General features: G+C 40.0%; 1 protein-coding gene across 4 annotated transcripts in view; it reads left to right on the top strand.

Annotated features, from left to right (window-relative positions):
* Nucleotides 1-13,312, top strand: part of Ctcf (CCCTC-binding factor) — a 49,677-nt gene that overhangs the window by 2,374 nt on the left and 33,991 nt on the right. For all 4 annotated transcript variants that reach the window (XM_059264132.1, XM_059264133.1, XM_059264130.1 and 1 more), the window contains exon 2: nucleotides 4,301-4,417. The gene's annotated coding sequence lies outside the window, so the exon portion shown is untranslated. The remainder of the gene's footprint in view (nucleotides 1-4,300; nucleotides 4,418-13,312) is intronic.

Here is a 13,312-nt window from a genome sequence, read left to right as displayed (position 1 = left end):
AAAGTTTTACTCTCAAGTTTTGTGTTTGACAGGTGACATATTTTGTTTATTAAAATAAGCTGACATTAAAAATTATTAAAATTATTAAAAATTCTGAAATTATCACAAGCTCCAGTGGTGGTGTATACCAGTACTTTGGAGGTAGAGGCAGGAGGATAGGGAGTTCAAGGTCATCCTTAATTTTATAGCGAGTATAAGGCAACCCTTTGTTACGTACCCGAGACTGTCTTAGCAGAGAGTAGTTGGAATTTGTGTTTGTAGTACTGGGGTTTGAACTCAGGGCCTTGAATAAGCTAAACGAGTGCTTGCTCTCTACCCCTCAGCTACATCCATAACCCCTTTTTATTTTTATTTTTTAATTTTTGGTTTTTCGAGACAGAGTTTCTCCATGATAATTTGGAGTGTGTCCTGGAATTCACTTTGTAGACTAGGCTGGCTTTGAACTCACAGAGACCTGCCTGCCTCTGCCTCCCTAATGTTGGGATTAAAGGCATGCAATACCACCCGTCTCCCCTCTCCTTTTTTTTTTTTTTTTTTTTTTTTTTTTTTTTTTTTTTAATGAAGTTTCTCATTAAGTTGCCCAGGTTGGCCTTGAATTTACTATGTAGCTTAGGTAGGCCTCCCACATTAAATCCTTCTAACTCCCTAATATCTGGGATTACAGTCTTGAATCCTGACACATTTAAAAGGTAAGACTGGTCAGGAGTACATGGCAAAGTTTAGTCCCTAGTACTACAACAACAAACAAATGGCAAATATTAGCAAAACACAGTATGTTTGAAGTGTCATGAAATCCAATCCATTATTTTATACGATAAAGATTTTTAAAATGGAAAGAAAGCAAATAAATCACTAAAAGAAAATAAATGGGGCCGGGGTGGCGGTGGTGCACGCCTTTAATCCCAGCACTCGGGAGGCAGAGCCAGATGGATCTCTGTGAGTTCCAGGCCAGCCTGGGCTACAGAGAGAGTTCCAGGAAAGGCGCAAAGCTACAAAGAGAAACCCTGTCTCGAAACACTCCCCCCCCCCAAAAAAAAAATAAGAGAAGAAAATAAATGGGAATGAATTAATGCAAGATAACCCGAAGGGCCTACTTATTTTAAATTTGGGGGGTGGGGCTATTGAAACAGGGTTTCTCTCTGTAATAGCCCTGGCTGTCCTGGAACTGACTATGTAGACCAGGCTGGCCTCACACTTGATCTCTCTGCCTCCTGAGTTCTGGGATTAAAGGTGTGGGCTACCACCCTGGGCTTTTACTTGATTCTGAACTCAAGTCATCAGACTTTCCTGGAAATAGATTGTACCCACAGAGCCATCTTGCCCAGCCCATGGACTTACTTAATTTAAACCTATGACATGACACAGGTACATGACTGTCTGGCTGTACAAGGAAATCCTGTTTATTTAAGAGTAATTGGAAAGTTCTTGTTAGAGATCTCTCCAACCTTGTAAGAAAATTTTTTAAGTGCAAAAGTTAACCTTAAGATGTGTTCTAAGAGTTTTAGGGTTTTGTTTGTTTGTTTGTTTTTTCTTTTCTTTTTTTAGGATATTGAGAATTAAAGGAACCCAATTGGGACTAATGATTGTCTTGGGAGTTCCTTGGCAAAGTCTACATGTGGCTGACTAATGCTGTAGGGAGGAGTTCTCTGGCAGAATCCTGCACACTTTTACTTAGCGGCAGAAAATTACCTTTTGAGCCTTTTTTTTTTTCTCCTAGGGGTTGCTGCTGGCAGCACAACTATCCCACAATGTAGGAATCCTGATTTGTCCAACTTTATATCCTATTTACATGTCTTGGCTCCAGATGACTTGAAACTGTTGGTAAAAATGACCCTTCAAATAGCTAAGATATGATTCAAGACTGAAAAGGAACTTCCAGGTTTAGGAAGAACAATAGAGGCAAATATGTGTAACATTGAAGATAGCTTTTTTTGTTTGTTTTTGATTATAAAATGTAGGGGATTTTTTGGGTTTTTTGTTTGTTTGTTTGTTTGTTTTGTTTTTGACTTTTTGGGGGCCACCCAGCTCCCAAATAAATACATGGAGACTTATTCTTACTTATGAATGTCCAGCCTTAGATAGCTGTTCTCAGATATGTAGATTTGTCATATCACATTTATTTTCAAGACCACTTAAAGCCAAGCATGGAGGTATATGCCTATAACATCAGCATTCAAGAAGCTGCGGCAGGAGGATCATGAGTTTGAGACTAACCAAGTCTGTGTAATGATACCTTGTCTCAAAAATACCAAAACAAAACAACAAAAACCCTTCTGGAACTAGAGAAATGGCTCAGTAGTTATGAGCACTTGCTGTTTTTGCCAAGGATCCAGGTTCTGTTCCTATTACTCACATGGTGGCTCACAACCATCTCTAACTCCTGGTTCTAGGCATTATTCACCATCCTGTTCTAACCTCCATGTACTTATGTACATGTAGGCAAAACATTCATGCAGAAAGTAAAAAATAAATCTCTTATTTTGTAAAAATTTTTTAAAACTTGTTGTGGGATATGGCTATATATGTAGCCCTGGTTGGTCTAGAACCACTGATGTAGATAGATTAAGCTGGCCTCAAACTCAGTCATTGTCTGGCCCCTGCCTCCCAAGTGTTGGAATTACAGGCATGTACCATCCTGAGAGGTTGTGGTAAATACCATACAGACTTTTTCTAGTCACTATCTTCAGATTGTCCTGGCCAGTATCATGGTACATTTTTCCCCAGTGTTGTAGTGTTTGAATGCAAAGATTCGGCATTACATAGTCTATTGATAGACGCCTCAAGAGTGGTGATATATTTTTCATACACTTGATATTTATTTTTGGAATAACTTTAAATTTTCCAGGGATGTAAATTCTATTGCCTTTGGTGTTATGGACTTCAATGTGAAATTGTTTCTTAGACAAAAATTAACAGAAAAGCCATGCCATCACTTTATCTTGAGGGTTTTTTTTTTTTTATCTTGAGTTTTAAAAGTATTATATCAGCTTATTTTATTGAGCTAGTTAAATTATGAGGGGGATATTCTCTTCATTGTACTTTATATACCAAATTCTTTGAAAACTTTTTGTTGCCATTAAAGATTTTTATTTTATGTGTATGAATGTTTTTGCCTGCATGTATGTATGTATTCCATGTGCATACCTTGTGCCCACGAAGGTCAGAGGGGGTCAGATTCCCTGGAATTGGAGTTACAGATAGTTGAGAGCTAACATGTGGGTGCTGGGAACTGAACCTGGGTCCTCTGCAAGAGCAAGTGCTCTTAACTCTAGGCCATCCCTCCAGCCCTTTTTTTTTTTTTTTTTTTTTTTTTTTTGAGGTAGTCTCACCTCAAACTCAATCCTACTTCAGCCTGGGCCTATGGGTATATGTCACTGTCTTTGAAAACTCTTCAGAGAGTACTTCACTTGGGAGTTTCTTTTTTCCTCTCTTTCTTTCCTTGTTTTTTTTTTGGGGGGGGGGGCGTGGGGATGGGGGGGCATGATCTCAAGTAGTTGAGGCAGTCCTGGAGCTTACTGTGTAGACCAGGCTGGCCTCAAACTCAGAGAGATCTTCCTGCCTCTGACCTAGAGTCTAGAGTGCTGGGATTAAAGGCATTGGTCACCAGGCTGGCTCTTTATTTTTTTTTAAATAGAGATAGATTCCTTTCTGTCATTATTTGAAGCACGGCAATTTATTTGTAGTTTAGGGGAGGAAAAATGTTCATTAAAACAAGGATTTAATTATTGTTCTAGGATTTTCAAAGGTCTTCGGAAGCTTCTCTATGTCCCTTGTTAAGCTTACCAGTTTGTGCTGCAAACTTATCGGTAACACTACTCACTGTTTACTGAAGATAAGGAAACAAACTGCTAAAGGATTGTTATTTCAGCTGTAAGAATTAATTTTTGGTAGTTTGAGTGTAATGTGCCATGATTATAATGGAATACTGTCTTAGCAATCATAAATCCTTTTAATCTATCTGTATATATTCATTGAATGTCTAAAAAGTAAATGAATGTTGTATTGTTGGCCTGATAGGTATTCATAGAATGATTCAGTTAATATATGAACAGTTTATTGCCTGGTGGTGGGGGTTTTGTTGTTTTTGAGATAGGATCTTGCTTTGTATCTCCCGCTGGCTTTGAACTATTGACAATCCTCCTGCCTTTGCTTCCCAGATTCGGACATTTAGGCCTTCATTGTCACAACTAGCTGGTCTATTGTTTTTTCCTCCCAATCACATCAATCTTCCCTTTTTATGCTGTTTGGTGTGTTTATGTGAATTTGCTGTTTCATTAAATGATTTCTGCTTTTCTTTTAGAATGACCACAAACCTAGAACCAAAGAACATGATGCACTAGCAGACAGACTTGGAGCTAGGGACTGGAGAGCTGGGTTCTGTTTTCCTTCCTCAAACTGATTTTGCAGCCACGGAGAGGTAAAAGCCTTTTCCATTGTTTGCTCTCTTGTTTTGGTTTTTCGAGACAGGGTTTCTCTGTGTAGCTTTGGTGCCTGTCCTGGAACTTACTCTGTAGACCAGGCTGGCCTCGAACTCATAGAGATCCACCTGGCTCTGCCTCCTGAGTCCTGGGATTAAAGGTGTGCGCCACCACTGCCCGGCTCCATTGTTTGCTCTTTAAAAGGGACAAGCTGGACCCAGTGGTGCAGGCCTGTGGTTCCTGCTACTCCATGCATAGATAGAATCACAAGTTGAAGGACACCCTGGGGAAAATAAAAATGTAAAAAGATAGGCATGGTGGCATCTGCCTGTAATCCCAGCCAGCACTCAGGTGCCTAAAAGGTGTAATGTTATAGCCAAGATTCACTCCCCAGTACAAGGGAAAGAAAGAGTATGAGGTGATGCCACCCTCTTGGGTCTAGAGGATTTTCTGGGTAATTTTCAGCATAGGAGATATAGCACATTGGGTAGTTGAGAGCATGCATGCTATATTATCCTGGGTATGAAACTGTAGTGCTATATACTAGGTAGTTGACAGGGCAGATAACTATGTTTTTCTGTAGAAACTTTCGGGTTATATATTTTGACCATTAGGAGATGATGTGAAATGGTAAATGACAGTTTATAGTTTTATGATTTTGATATGTAACAGATGTGATTTTGTTTTTGGAGAATACAGTGTCTGGGATAAAATTTTTCTTAATTGGAGTTAGTCTAACTGGTCCGTGTTTGCCTTGTAGTGTGATAGTCATTATCAATTTTTGTTAATCTATGCTTTTTTGCATGGGTACTTAGAAAAGACCTTATAAATATTGGGGTCTGTTCTGCTTTGAGATTTCTAAATAACTAAGTAGGATTTGAGATTAAATTACCTCCTTTCATGCTAACAAAAGCATCTTTTTTACCCCGGGGGAAAATGTAAAATAATTACATTTGTGTAATAGTAAAAAGGAATTAAGAGTTGGAAGTTCATTTTTTTTTGAATTACATTTATTTATTGTGTGTGTATGTGTCAATGGGAGTATGCTACAACTTGTGTGGAGGTTAGAGGACAGGTTTTGGGAATCATCCTCTTCTCACTGTGGGGCTCCAGGGGTTGAGTTCAGTTCGTCAGGCTTGTTGGCAAGCCCCTTTACCCGCTGTGCCATCTCACCCACCTTAAAAATGGAAACTTCAAATGCTAGTATTAAGTAAATTGAATTTGAGTGTATTATCTAAGTGGTTACTAGAGTTTTTCTTATAAGCTTTGTCTGGAACAGAGAAGGGACTAGGAATGAAAGGTCAGTTCTGCAAGCCTGTTTTTAAATAGGAAGCCAAGGTCTGTATAGTAGTATTCTGCTCCATAAATTATGCCCTGCAGGTTCTTTAAGGAATGGTGATTGATACTGATCCCATACTAATAAGCTGCTGAAAGGGGAAGCAATACTGATTTGAAGAACTCTTTGGGGAGTGGGATAGGAACATGTTGCTCATTTTTAAGTGTTATTAGTTGACTTAACTGTATTAGATCCCTATTTTTCAAATTTGGATATGAATGCCTTCAAAGTACAAGGTGATATAATTTTATGGTACTTGAAGCCAAACATTTCCTAGAGCTTAAATTATGCTAATTTAGGGTGTAGCAAGTTAAATAATTTAGCTAGAAATAACTTTAGAAAATTGTTAATTTGCTAAGTGAGGTGGTGTATGCCTTTAATCCCAGTTCTAGAGAGGCAGAGGCAGGCAAATCTCTTGAGTTCTGGGCCAGCCTGATCTACATAGAAAGTTCCAAGCCAGCCAAGGCTACTTATTGAGACCCTGTCTCAAAACAAAAATTATATTTAAATAAGTCAACATTTTTTTTTTAATTTAATTGAATTTTATTGTGGTTTTTTGAGACAGGGTTTCTCTGTGTAACAGTTCTAGTTGTCCTGGCATCTGCTTTGTAGACCAGGCTGGCCTTGAACTCACATTGATCCTCCTGCCTCTGCCTCCCAAAAGCACTGGGATTAAATAAAGGTGTGTGCCACCACTGCCAGCCAAGTCAGATTTTTTTTCAGGTAGAATGCAAGCTGTATTACTGTTCTGAAAAATAAAAGTTTTCAACAAAATGAGTTATGAGTACCTTTGGTGGGAAGTGGTTTGTTTTGTTTTTGTTTTTTTTTATTTCATATATATTGGTGTTTTGCCTGGATGTAATGTCTGTTTATATATCTGTGTGAAGGTGTTGGATCCTCAGGAACTGGAGTTACAGACAGTTGTGAGCTGCCATGTGGGTACTGGGAATTGAACTTGGGTCCTCTGGAAGAGGAGAAGCCAGTGCTTATCTCTCCAGACCTAGGAAAGTATTTTTTATGGGCATCACAGTAGAAACATTTGAGAGAAGTGATACTTTTGTTGCTGATGCTTACTTGCTGGCTTATTGAGAGGACTCTGGCTTTGTAGACCAAACTTGAGACAATTCTGCCTCAGCCTCCTATGTGCTGGAATCCTAGTCATATACCACCTAGGCATACACCACCATGCCTAGCTGCCATTAACTTACACAGCGTGCATGCGCACATATACAGGAATGAATATACATGCTTGTGCTCTTATGCATATGGAAGGTCAGAGGACAAGTTGGAGGAGTCAGTTCTCTCCACCAAGTAAATTCTGGGGATCAAATGCAGGCATTCAGGTTTGGTTGCAAGTGCTTTTATGCCCTGAACCCTCTCACCAGCTCCAGCTTAGACCTTTAATTAACACTTTAAACTGATTTTTGAGGGTTGAGAATATAGCAGAGTGGTAGAACTCTTTCCTAGTGTGTGTGAGGCAGGTTCAATTCCCAGTACTGGGAAAAACTTGTCATGGAGCTAGAGAGATATCTCAGTGCTTGCTGCTCTTGCAGAGGACCAGGATTGGATTCCTAGCACCCATCTGGTGGCTCATAGCCATCTGTAACTCCAGTTCTGTGGAGGCCCACAAAGGTTTCCTAGTGAGATCTGAGCTTGCTTTACAACAGAGTTGCATTAGACTATTGCTTGACCGTGTGCATGGTTACTAAGTGATTGGAAAGGGTCTGCACTTGGCTGTGCTGAGGGGAGGTCTTTTGCTCTACTCCTTGGCATTCCTATAAATAGCCCTTTAGAAGAGACAGAAGGAGCTGATGGATAAGAATCCAGACCCTCCCGAGGCTATCCTAAGTTTCTGTTTCTCTCTCCTCTATCCTTCTATCGAAATCTCTTATCCCTCATTCCTGAGGTAAAATGTGGGAGCCAATCTCCCAGCTGGCCTCCCACACAGTTCTAACATTATTTTGTATCAACATTCCTTGCATTTGGCTGGATCCCTGGATTTTCCTGTATATGTATGACATTCTCCATAGATATATATCATTGGCTACTACTTTTAGGGTCAGGTTTCATTACTGGATGTCCATTGTTAGTCTCTATACAGTACAGAGAAACTTCTCTTTTGGTGCTCCTAAACAGAACACAGTATTTCTAAAAAGTGACCTGTTTGACAAGTTGTTTTAGAAACCTAATATTCCGTTGTTCTTTAAATTTCTATGAGTAATACATAGCATACATGTGTCTTTGCTTTTCAGATTTTTCTGTTAATTCTTTTATTGTCTATATTCTATTCTATGACACTATTATACTCGCTGAGAATATTGGGGATTGTTCCCAACTGTTGATCTGTGTTAAGAGCATTATGTTGCTATTTATTCTTACCATTATGCTGTGAGGTATAAGTATGTGTTGTTGAATATAAGCTGTGAGATTTCTGACTTAACCTTATAGGAACCCCCTAACCAATTAGAAATGCTATTGGTTCTATCCAGTAGCCATTGTGGTAGTACAATGTGATCGCATGCTGAGATGCATTACAAAACTGTGAGCTTGCCTTTCTCTCCTAAAAAAGTTATCTTTCTCCAGGAAAGGCGCAAAGCTACACAGAGAAACCCTGTCTCGGAAAAAAAAAAAAAAAAAAAAAAAAAAAAAAAAAAGTTATCTTTCAGTATTGGTGGTACCCAAGGATAGAGATGAAATTTGAAGACTTACCTCTGTGAGATATGATTAGTTTGAGATGACTTTGCAGATTTTTTGTTTGTTTTTTAAGATAGGGTCTCTCTATGTAATCCTTGAACTCAGAGAGACCTCACCTGCTTCTGCCTCTTGAGTGCTGGGGTTAAAGTTAAGTACCACCATGCCTAGCAACTTCACAGATTTTATCTAAAAAATGAACAAGCCATATATTGTAGCTCACACTTACATTCTAGCACTATAGAGATGAAGGCAAGAGGATTCCAATGAGTTTGAGGCCAGTGTGAAGCCTTGTCTCAAAAGGGGATTGGGGGCGGGGCAGGTATCACGTTAGGAAACAATAAACCTATATTTAAAGTGTTACATTTTAGATCAACTTTGAGGTCATGGAACATAGATTCCGTATGAGATATGACTACAGTCTTAAGTCAACTGTTCCCTTTCTAGGATGCTGGGAATGGAGTCTGACTATCAAAGAGGCCAATCTCCATTTCCCTGAGTGCTTAGATTATAAACATGGGCTATAAACATGGGCTGTCCAGCGGGGTGGCGCACGCCTTTAATCCCAGCACTCAGGAGGCAGAGGCAGGTGGATCTTTGTGAGTTCGAGGCCAGCCTGGTCTACAGAGCTAGTCCAGGAAAGGCGCAAAGCTACACAGAGAAACCCTGTCTCGAAAAACCAAAAAAACAAAAAAAAAAGGGGCTGTCATGCCTGGTGACCTGGGGGCCTTAGGAAATAAGGTTTGCCCATCTCGCATTGAATCAATTTTTTTTAAGTTCACCAGGTGATTCTGATACAAAAAAAAAAGTGTATGTGAGTACCACTGCTCCTGGTTGCCCCACCAAACATAGAAACTTACCTGTTAGCTCTGTATAAACCCTACTGTGTGTGTGAGATTTATTCCTCTTGTGTAATTATAAGCTTATCACAGAGTCATTTTTCTTTAATATTTTTTTCTGTGTGTGCGCGCGCGCACGCACGTGTGTTTTGAGACAGGGTTTCTCTGTGTAATAGTCCTGGCTGGCCTGGAACTCACTCTATAGCCCAGGCTGGCCTCAAACTCAAGGATAGCCACCTGCCTCTGCCTCCCAAGTGCTGGGATTAAAGGCGTGTGCCACCACCTCCTAGCTTTCTTTAATATTCTAACTGATGAAAGCTTGTAGGACTGTTCCAAAGACAGACTGAGCTGCTTCTCAGGGTTAAGGGAGGCTGTGGTGTCTTGGCACAGTCACTATTAGGAAAATAAGGAAAAGCAAGGTATTAGCTTTACCCTAGTGTTGGGTTGTAGAGAGTGTTGCTCAAGAACCAACCTTCCATTGATACAGTGACAGTAATGTTGACTACCCTCTTAACCTTTTCTTTTCTCTGTGCAAATGTTTTAGTAAGTGTAATAAATAGGCTACTCTTAATAAAGAGCCTTTGAAACCAGATTATAATAGTAAATTTGAGTTTTTTGTTTTTTGTGGTGCTAAGGAATGAACCAGAGGCCTAGCACATGCTTTACAATCTAGCATTAGGTTTCCGTTAAGCACTTGCTTAGCATGTACAGGGCCCTAGGTTCAGTCTCCAGGACCACCACCACCACCATCTTGAGGTTAGAGGTGAAGTGGATTTCTAGCTTTTGAGGGCTGCAAAGAAGGCTCAGCAGTTGAGCACTTGCTGCTCTTGTGGAAGACAGGACTTCTATTCCCAGCATTCACATGGCAGCTTACAAATAGAGGTAAATCCAGTTCTAAGAGATTCTGACTCCCTCTTCTGGCCTCCCTGGGCACCAAGCACACAAGTGGTTCACATACATACATGCAGGCAAAATACTCATACACATAAACTACAAATAAGTCTTGTAAGAGAGAGAGAGAGAGAGAGAGAGAGAGAGAGAGAGAGAGAGAGAGAGAGAGAGTAAGAAAGTAAGTAGCTTTAAGCAGTTCTTCTTGAAATTCCTTTGGAGGGAATCTTTATTATTTGGTTTTTTTTGTTTGGGTTTTTTTTTTTTTTTTTTTGAGACAAGGTCTCACTATGTGACTCTGGCTGTCCTGGAATTCACTCTGTAGACCAGGGTAGCCTCAAACTTAAGAGATTATACTGCCTCTGTCTCCCAAGTGCTGGGATTAAAGGCGTGTGCCACCGCCTGGCTCTATTTACTTAGTATTTATTTAGATTTTATTTTATGTGTATGGGTGTTTTTCCTGCGTTTATGTCTGTGTACCACAGTCATACTTGGTACCCACAGAGGACAAAAGAGGGCATTGGATCCCTTGGAACTGGAGTTACGGTGATGGTGAACTGCCATGTAGCTGCCGGAACGCAAACCAAGAGCAGCAAGTGCTTTAGCCAACTCTCCAATTCCTTCATTTTTTTTTTTAATCCACTCACTATGTAACCTTGGCTGTCATGAAATGTGATATGTAGACTAAACTGTCCTTAAACTCAGAGAGATCCCCCTGCCTCTGCCTTCTGAGTGCTGTTTGGTGTTTGTTTACAAACTGGTGTGTTGGCACACACTTGTAATCCTAGCACTCTTTGGAGGCTGAGGTAGAAGATTCACAATCAGCCTAGGTCACAGTGAGGTGTCTCTTTAAAGAGAGAGAGAGATTGCTTGCTTGCTTGCTTGTGGAGGAGGCAGGTAGATCTCTAAGTTCAAGGCCAGCTTGGGCTACAGTGCAAGTTCCAGGACAGCCAGGGCTGTTTCACTGAGAAAGCCTATTTTGGAAAACAAAAACAAAAACTTAAAAAGTGAATAATGGACCACATGATGTGGCTCACAACTTTGACTCCAGTTCCGGGGGTCCAGCACCTCTCTCTGACACACACACACAGAAATAAAAATAAATCTTTTTTTTTTTTTTAAAGATATGGAAAATAAATTAGGTTGCACATGTGTAATCCAAGCTGTCAGGAGGCAAGAGGCAGAAAGATTCCAGAAGTTTCAAGACTAGCCTGAACTGCATAGTGAGTTGCAAACCAAAGTATTTACTTTGTTCTCTGCCTTCTGTTGATGTCAGGTTCATATTGACCTTTGTTGGGTGACCTTCATGTTAGACTTTGATAATTAATTGTTAATTTAAATTTTTTCTTTAAAACTATTAAAACCTGGGGCTACTCCCTCCTTTACTGTTTTTAAAACAGGTTCTCTTGTAGCTCCAAGCTGGTCTTGAGCTGTGATCTTTCTGCCTCTATTTCCCAAGTGCTAAAGTTGTAGGAATGAGCCACTTTGCATGGTTTATGTGGTGCTGGGATTCAGACCCACTGTTTAGTGTATACTAGATCAATTGAACTACTTGGGGCCACCTCTCATTTTTGAGACAGGGTCTCACTGTGTAGCCCCAGTTGGCCTGGTGTATGCTATGTAGACCAGGCTAGCTTCAAACTCATCCACATGAGCTCTGGGATTAAAGGTGTGTACCACCACACCCAGCTGGAGCTATTTTTTTGTCTGCATAGTTATGTATTATGTCTAGTTTGCTACCACAGGCTTGTAATCTGAGCTACTTGGGAGGCTAAGGCAGAAGGATCATAAGTTCAAGTCAATCTACAGGAGTCTATTTCACAAACAAAACCAAAACTTATTGTTTAATATACTACTGTCTGTTTTCAGTGGCAGATAATTGCTAAATACCCTAACTTGTCTCCTAGAGATATGAAAACTGTCTTGTTAACCCCACTCCCTCATGCTAGGCAGGTACTTTGTCACTGGGCACATTTTATTCCCAGTCCCCCTTCATTTGTTCGTTTATTTGTTCATGTAGGGTTTTTGAGACAGGATTTCATAAAGCTCAGATTGGCTTCCAGCTCTGTAGCCCCTGACACAGTCTTGAACTCCTGATCTTCCTGCCCTCGTCCTCTAAGTGTTTGCATCACCATACAGGCCTTACTTTCTGTTTTGAGACAAGGTCTCTGCGTAGTCCTGGCTGGTCTGGAACTCACTGTGAAGACCAGGATGACCTTCAAAGACAAGATGACTGTCAACAGCCCTTCTGTCTCTGCCTTTCAAGTACAATTACAGACATGTACCATGAAACTCAATTTTTGGTTTTTGTTCACAGCATCTCTATGTAGTCCTGGCTCTCCTGGAACTCGTTAATCTTCCTGTCTCTGTCTGCTGAGTGCTAGGATTAAAGGAATATGCCACCATATCCAGCCCAACCCAGTTTTAGTATCTTATTATCAATAACAGATTATTTGAAGTACAATAACTATTTTCTCCAAATGACTAAATGATGCAGTGATGAGTATGAATGCTTATCTGGGTAGTTTCCTCTAGGAATAATTAAGTACACTTACTGTATTATCCTATACGATAATACATTACTAAAATTTATGTAGTCAAAAATTAATACCTGGGCATGGGATTGCAAATTTGATGCCAGCCTGATCTGCTTAGGAATTCCAAGGCCACCCTGGGTCACATAGTGAGTCTTTGTCTCTGAAAATGGAAGGGAGGGAGGAAAAGGACATAAATAGTGCAATGAAGAAAATAAATTCGTGTTGTTAGGCTTTCACTTAGCATGTAATTAGTCTTTTGTTTATTTTCTCTTCCTGCAGCTGCCTTGTGCAAGAACATTTATATTTCCTATGACAGTGCACTAATATGTGGGTATCTGCTGTCTACCTAACATTGTTTTGTATCCATTGCTTTAAGAGAATACAGAAGTAAGACATAATTCTTGCCTTTAAAATTGATGGTTTTTTGAAGGAAGATACAGATACAGTTAAAGCAAAAAAAAAAAAAAAAAAAGTCAGGCTGCCCTGGTCAAGGTTGAAAAGATTTTGATGTAGGAGATGTTTTGAGCTAGAAGAGAACAAGACAGCAGACACTGGTGTAGAAATGCCAAGCAGGGAGCGCTCAAAGATGAGGTCAAATGAATA

Source organism: Peromyscus eremicus, chromosome 5 (genome assembly GCF_949786415.1).
Source record: "Peromyscus eremicus chromosome 5, PerEre_H2_v1, whole genome shotgun sequence".
Lineage (NCBI taxonomy): Eukaryota > Metazoa > Chordata > Mammalia > Rodentia > Cricetidae > Peromyscus > Peromyscus eremicus.
The sequence above is the reverse complement of the archived record's forward strand: the minus strand, read 5'-3'. Positions and strand labels throughout refer to the sequence as shown.